This window comes from Amblyomma americanum, chromosome 1, assembly GCF_052857255.1.
Source record: "Amblyomma americanum isolate KBUSLIRL-KWMA chromosome 1, ASM5285725v1, whole genome shotgun sequence".
Classification (NCBI taxonomy): domain Eukaryota; kingdom Metazoa; phylum Arthropoda; class Arachnida; order Ixodida; family Ixodidae; genus Amblyomma; species Amblyomma americanum.
Window position 1 is genome coordinate 487,026,679 of NC_135497.1, and position 8,015 is coordinate 487,034,693.

Here is an 8,015-nt window from a genome sequence, read left to right on the forward strand (position 1 = left end):
TTACACACTCTAATGACAGGTACGTTCGTACCGACTCAAAAACTACGCTTTTAAATTTTGCACGACTGCGAGCTCACGAGACCGCTTTCCGCATCGTGAGCTAGCTCCATACAAAACCCGCGCAGTCATGTGGAGCTGATCTGGATGCCATCGCACTGTGGGAACCCTGGCAACGAAGCCGCCAGTGACCATGCCCGAGGTCTCATCAACCGGATGGTGGCGAAAACGGAGTCGGGCTCTTCCCTGGAGCGTATGCACTCCACCAGCGGGCTGACCCAGGCCGAACGCCAGCTATACTCTCCACTTCACCAATCCCTTGATAATTGTCACGTCACCAAATACTACGCGACCGCCTTAAGACCAACACTCTTCGTATTCCCTCTTCCGCATCCAACAAAAAACATACACGTCCTCGTGTACCCAATACACTCAGTCCCATGCTTCTCCTGCCCACATGATTCTTGAATGCTCGGCGGATCCTCTTCCGCGAGGCCCGGAGCTCCTGACCGCCTGTGGGGAATGGGAGGCCGTACTGCGCTCGACGGAACAGGCCAGGAAGAAGGTCCCCGCTGACCAGGCCGCCCACATCATGGAATCCATGAACTCATTAACTTGTAGTGCATTGGTGTCGTGTGGGGACGCAGAGGCCTGCTTGTCCCAAATCTCTTGGTTAATGAAGTTATTCATCTCTCTTTCGAAATAAATGTTACAGAGAATTCCTATTCTTGAACGAATTGGCAAGAAAACGGAATTTGAATGAGGACAGAGGTGTTGGTGTAAATTCGGCACGATGCTGAAATTTCCTGTGACGTTGCGCAGCGTCTTTATCAACACAAATAATGTGAGGGCACCACGTGGTGTACAGAGAGAAGGCCTGTTGTCTGCGCTCGGGAGAAAGCATGTTGTCTACTCGGGCTATCTGAAACCCTTTTGGGCATACATAGCAGACCCTGTGCCCTCTGTGAGTTACTGTTGGAAGCTTGTACAGTGCACAAAGGCGTCGAAAATCTCCCGTTCCGAGCGCAGGCGACGCTTCGCACGATCAGGCACTTCCCATTCGATATGCCTAGATCCCCAGATGTTCACACTCGACAGACGTGAAGCCAAAGGGATGCTTCATGAACCTTTTCGCGAACCCTCCGTCGTCGGCGGTGTAATATGGTTCTGGTAGCAGGGTATTCCTTCCTCGCGTCGTCGTTCGTCTTAGCTTGATGCCTTGCTGCTCTTGCGGCTTCGTTCTGTCACTAATTGGCAGCTACTTCGGCAGCTAGCGTGGCTTCCGCGTTGGCGCGTCTTGCTTTGCGCAGCTGTTAAAGCTGCATCATTTTTAGTGCAGAACACAATGCCTTGTATTTATAGTAATTGATAATGATGCGTAGTGACTTCTGGCCATAATGCCGCAACGCTGAGCTGTCGACGTCTGCCCGATGCAAACGTAAAACTTGATAAGAAAATGAAGCCCTTGCGTGTGACACTGCAAAAAAAAAATGAAAGAGACCCCAGCAATGGGAAGACTGTGCATGCTCGTGCTTTTACACCTATCTTTTCCCTGCCGCTAGATAAATGGCATATAGATCCCAAGTACACCCATTTTTTATCCGCCCGTTACAAAGAGAACGCCACAACCCATCATCATCATCAACAGCGGTCACTTGCAATCTACCTATACCTGCTCACCGCTTAATCTAACGGCGCTCGCCGCCTAATCAGGGCGCGGCCGTTTCTTGCGGCCAAGGACTCCCTAGTAAAGTGATAATTTTCTTGTAGTGCCACTCTTTTCCGGTAATTCTTTTCTCTTCATCCTCAGCTTGCGTGAAGTACAGAAAGATATTCGGGAACCAGGGGTTGTTAAAAATGTCGGTTTGGTTGGGCTGCAAATTCGGCTTACTTCACGGACTCATTTTTTACACTGTGATTTAAACTCCACATGGTATGCCACGCCATACTAAAGTAGCAACGCCAAAAATATATTGTAAAAAAAACCAAGTAGTGATTAAAGGCTCTGAGGAGTTTTTCAAGGGGTGAAATTGCACAGGATTTCCCGAGGTTTATTTTTGGATTAAGTAAAACACAGGGGGAATTTTTTTAAACATTTAGATATTTTTATTTTAAGACTTTGAGAGATAGGTCGGAGCGGTCTGTTGACCTGGATCACACAGCAAGGAGGACATTATGTACCTAATATTCAGAAATAATTGCACAATTATTCAAGTTAAATTGCCAAATAAACTTTGTAACTTTTGATTTTAGGGGCAGCGTTATATTATTGCGCAAGCACTAACATACTATTATAACTAATGTAATTGCGTCACTCCATGACACACGTACTACGCGACAATCTCCCCGTCCCCGCCCGCGATGCGCCAGCGAAGTTGCGATGAGCGGGTAGAAGAGCAGCACAGGGGGGGCTGAGATTGTCGGGTAGTACGCGCGTCTAGGAGTGTCTTGATCTGATTGACGTCACTTTGCGCCCTCCCACAGGCAGGTTGTATTAGAATGGCGCGAAAAAATGGCCCCAATTTGCTGAGCCACAGCGGCGAGGGCAATCGCGTTTTCGAAATTGTAAAATCTGGTGTGGCTATTACTATCGGACAGATACAAATCTCTAATTGCAATTGAGAGCCCGTTCATAGCAGTTAAAAAGTAAACAATTAGAATTTAGTTAATCACCTTACTATTTAACAATATTCGCCTGTTTTTTGACGTCCGCCAACACTGGTATTACTATGCAGAGAAAAGTGATCTTTACCTCAAAAAGCAATGTAAAAAAGTAGTGCCGGGATTCTTTGAAAGACATGATACATATGATCGGTCTTCTGTTGAAAAGTCAGGAAACGCCTGTTTATGTTCCTAAGCATGTGTCAGTCTACTTCATAAGTTGTAAGACAGGCGTTTATTGAAGGGACCGGGACGAAGGGAGGAGCTGGGAAAACAGTCCGAGGTCAGCTAAATCTTGCCCAGACGCGCGGCGATGGCAATGCCGCTGAAGCGCATCTTCATCTTCGTCTTTGACACGCATCGGCGCCATCTTATTTATAGTTTCCCCCGGGGAGAAGAGGAGCCATCCTGGAGGTTAAGACGGCGGTGAGACAGCGAGGTCGTAGTGTGCTTGAGGTGCTGTGCATAAACTGTCTCGTGTCCGCAACGCGGAGGTCGTGAGACAGCGTGAGGGGTTTGGCATCGTAGTTAAAAGGCGATATGCACTCCAGGACGCGGTAAGGGCCTTAGTACTCGGAAAGATATTTCGAGAACAGACCAGGAGTACTGTCCACGCAAGGGTGCCAGGAGAGAAGAGCGATGTGGTGTGATCGTCGCCGTGGCGAGATTTCTGTCGGTACTTGGTGCCAGTCCTGAATCAGCGTGTCAGGGAACTTCTGCGTGTTACGCGGCTTCAGAAAACGGAGTGTATTCGGCTATTCGATGACGTCCGATTAGTAAGGAAGAATGGCATCTATTGTAGGCGACGGCCGTAAAGAAGAAAGAAGCCATTAGTGAACTACGTAGCGGGATTGCAAGCATACGGCACATAAGGAAGGACGAGATCCGAATTCGAGTGGTTAGAAGCGAAGTACACAGAGAACGTCTCCATGGGTGCGGTTAAATCGCGCGGTGAGGCCGCTAGCCTGCGCGTGATAGGCTCAGGCGCACTGGGTGAGCAGCGCTTTGTATACACAAAAATACTGGACAAAAGCATTTTTCAACAGGAAGGAGTTAATGAATGCAATGTTTTTCATATTTTGTTATATTTCACTGTAACAATCAATATATCCGCAGGTCTCCCGTTGAGAGGCTTGAATTTTTCGCTGTTAAGGTTGTTGCTATCGTCAAAAACGTTCCCCATTAGTTTTTTGTGTTAGACTTAACTGCTCAGTGCGATCGATTGAAAACATTTAAAAGAAAGATTATGCTACGCATGGAAAGAATGGACCATTATTTTTTATTTATCATACTGTTAGTCCCACTGGGACTGTTACAGGAGTGGATTTATAGGCAAGATACAAATTAACAGACAGTAACACAAGGGTCAGCAATAAGGTTTAAAGAAACAAGATATTAAGGCATCAATAAACGGCCACATCGAGTGCGGCATAGTTGACGGAAGATAGTTCCCAATTCTGGTCTTCAAAGCATGCGTTCAAACACATTCAAAGCAGTAGAGGCATTTGGCCCAACATTGGAATTCGTATTAGCAAAGGCCGGCCTTACAAAGGAGCAGGATGGAACCATCCTGTTACATTCCTTCATACAGTAATAAACTAGGTACACATCGAGCGGGCAACAACACAAATCCAATAAAAACTGATCATGATAATCAGGTCTTGCTTGTTGATAGGACCGATGAGGCTAACCATTAGCTTCAATATTTACAAAAACAGGGTCTCAAAATGTTTCAGTATCGAAATTTTTTATCCAAAAATGCTGGGCATGACAACAGCGATAAGGAAGACGCGGCCTCTGGCACTAAGCAATTCATGAGAAGCATCGTGAGGAAGGACGAGGCGCTGCAAAAGGAAGCAGGTGACGTCTGTCGCTGTGGTAACCGGAAGGGCGACCGTTTCTAGATACCTCGTCATGTGATCAAGCGTAACGATAGCCCAACGGATGCCCGCCGCAGTATACGGAAGCGAGCTGTATAAATCAATGCCTATGCGGTCGAAAGGGCGTAGTGGGCAAGAGAGCGGCTGCAACTCTCCGACAGAGCGATGAGATGTCTTGCGACGTTAACATGCAAGGCATGGGGCACGTACTTGAGGACGAAAATGTACTTGTTACTTAACTCTGGCAAGCTCTCAAAATCCCGATAATTATCTTTAAAATCAGTTAACTTGTACAAAGCTCAGCGTGTAGAAGAAGAATGCACTAGGCTTGCACAGTGCATGTACCATGCTATTATGAGCCACAGAAATTAACGTCCGTTCTTCTTGCGTCGTCTTGTTACATTCTTAGTCATGCCATCGAGTGCTTTCGTTACGATGTGATACACAAATAAATATACTTATGTAGAGCTGTCTCCTATGATCTCTGAATTTTTACTTATATTTAACATTTTATGTCGCTGGTGTATCAAGATGTCCCTTTTATTTGTTGTTCCATTGGAAAATCTTCCAAGGTTTGAGCAATAAACCAGCGCTACGCTTACAACCTCACCACCGACGAAATGCTTGATAAGCATCGCCATACATTTGCAAAAGGTAGATATGACCGCGCATCTTCTAGACAAGTATGCTGCAGTGAAGGTGCTATAGTTCAATAAACAAAGATCACGCAGCTCAAAATAGTGCAACAGTATTTTCCCGTTATGCATCCCGCCATGCATATATACATGTAAAGAATAGGGTCTGTGCCATTCACATGCCGCAGCCTCCCTTTCTGCACGTAGTGAGCCAAAAATTCACCCCGATGCTACGACTAATGGGTAAACTCAATTTCGTTTTACGTGTTTTCTATCACGTTTTTTTAAATATTTTCTAAATAATCAATCTGAATGAATGGCACCCTGTTGAACTAAATTCGTAGTAAAGATGTTACAAGGTTCTTCTTTCTTCGCACCTCAGTTGCTTCAAGGTTCTCGCTTATTTGGCATTGGACGTGTAGCCGACAGACTATGGACGAAATGACACACAGACGAATGAAGAAACTGGACTTTTATAACACTTGAAAAATTCTACAGAAACAACTAAACACAGAAACAACCGGAGCTGCACACTTAGCTACCAGAGCTTAAACAAATTAACGCTCGTTCTCGGCGCTTTTATCTTAGCGACCAGTGTATAATCACTTCGGCCTGCCTCAGGGGGTTCGCTCTTTTGCTCGGTTGCTCTCGCCATCCGGTGGGTTCGCGCACTCCTTCCGGTGGCGCTGTCCTTCTTGCTTTTGCTGGTCTGCCCATAGACCGGACTATTTCAAGCGATGTTATCTACTCCGTGACATTTGAAGCAACCGCTCCGTTTTCCCTGGTTGTTCACATCGCGTTCCTTTGTGCGCTCTATTGCTGTCACCGGTTGTCGCACAGCTAGCTGCACCTCTACCTTTCGCATCTTCAAATGTGTCGAGCTCGCCGCCTAGCTCCCGAGGTGTGAACCATTTCTTGCGCTCACGCAGCCTGATGTACCCTAATCCCCTGGCGCTGAGGCCAGCTTTCATGGCTACTACTAAAGAAACAATTTCTTCCTTTGTTTCCACCTTTCTGGACTGGAGGTAATAGTCAAAGTATGTGCGCGTACGGGAGGCGAACTGCATCCACGTCTCGTCTTTCCTCTTGAGCGCCTTCTCAAAGCGCTCCAGGTACTGTTCCGGGGTCAGCTGCAGCTCGTTCAGTACTGCGCCCTTCACCGCGAACTAGCTATTGCGGTCCTCGGCTCCTAGTTCCTGCAGGAGGTATCTCACCCGTTAGGTCAGAGCTGGCATGATGAGGTGTATAGGCGACTGTCGTCCGGCACAATGTACGAAACGAACATGCTTTCTACCTCGGGGAACCATAACGGTACGTCTACATCATAGGGCAGGTTGAGAACCTTTAGAATTTTAGCGCACTGAGTGACCGGGTCAAAGCCTGATCTCATGTACCCAACGGCATCTTGACCAGCGGTGCTCTGGCTACCATTCACCGACCTCGACTGAGAATTTTGCAGGCGATGCGCTCATCTGCCTCGATCTTTCTTCTCCGGATTTCTTCTTTTGCCTTACTGACGACAGTATAACTATCGATAATCTCACTGTCGACAGTCCCACTATCAATAGTCTCACTATCAATAATCTATCCATAAAAGCAATATCGGTACTACTATCGATAGTAGTATCGATATTCAATCGATAGTAGCACTAGTGACAGTTTTTTACACTATCAATAGCTTCAAAGGAACTATCGATAGTAAATTTTCCGATAGTTTTGCATCACTGTCTGAAAGGCGAAAGGCGTCGTCTTCTATTTGACAATACCCTTCAAGGTGTGTTTGATCTTATCAGCTTACGATTTGTGGAGGTTTACACGTCTGCAGAAGTCGAGGACGTATTTGATATAACTTGTAAAGCTTTTGTTGACCTGCCGACCTTCAGCTCGAAGTTTGCTGACAGCCGGACTACCAAACAGTTCTGAGAAGTTCGCCTTGAAGGAAGACCAAGTTCGGATGTCCAGCTCGCATTTCCGATACGACAGGTTAGCCACACCGGTGAGATAAAAAAAAGTTATGTTATTGCGTTTTACCTCATCGTCCCATTTGTTGTAGAGGCTCGCACGTTCGCAAGATGTGAGCCTTTTTTCCACATCCCGCTCATCGGTCCCGCTGAAGACGGATGGGTAATGATGGCGAAGGGAGCTTGTGCAGATAATAGCCAGACACACTTGCACGCCTTGATGCCGAGGTACCGCAGGTGTCGGGAGAGTACGTCTGCGGAGTTCCAGGGCTGCTACCAGACATGTGCACCAAATGTAAGAGGGGGTTTATTGAAAGGAATTTGTAAAGCGAATGTGCGTGTAATATAAAATACTATATATTTGACAGGTGTTTCATTGTACACTTAACTAAGCCATCAGGCACGCCCGCATTCAGAGTCAGTATTGAAGGTTTTCTTACTTCTTACGCAGAGCACTATGAGAACACCGCGCAGCCTGTGAGGCGCAAAAAAAAGCACCTGCCACGGGCCCCGGAGGAGCGCTCGGGCTAGACACGAGTTCTTGCTGCAGCACCACCACAACCAACGCTCAACTGGAAACCGGGCCATGAAGTGCGGCGCTGTAAAATGCTCCCATCACACAGATTCAGTCAAGAACTGAATTGGTGCTTTAACCACTAATAGGGAGAGCGAGAGAACTACCTTGCTTGATGTCTGAACGCATGGGTTGGGCCGGCAGGTGGCGGTTAACGGTGGAAGCAAATTGAGTGTCGTCGTGAAAAGAGAACTGTGATGATTACCGTGACTATGCTTGGTACGCGATTGTGAATAGAGCCTCACCAGTGCATGAAAATCAGGCAGGCTGCATCTGCGAAGTCATCAGTGTGCCGAATATACAGGTT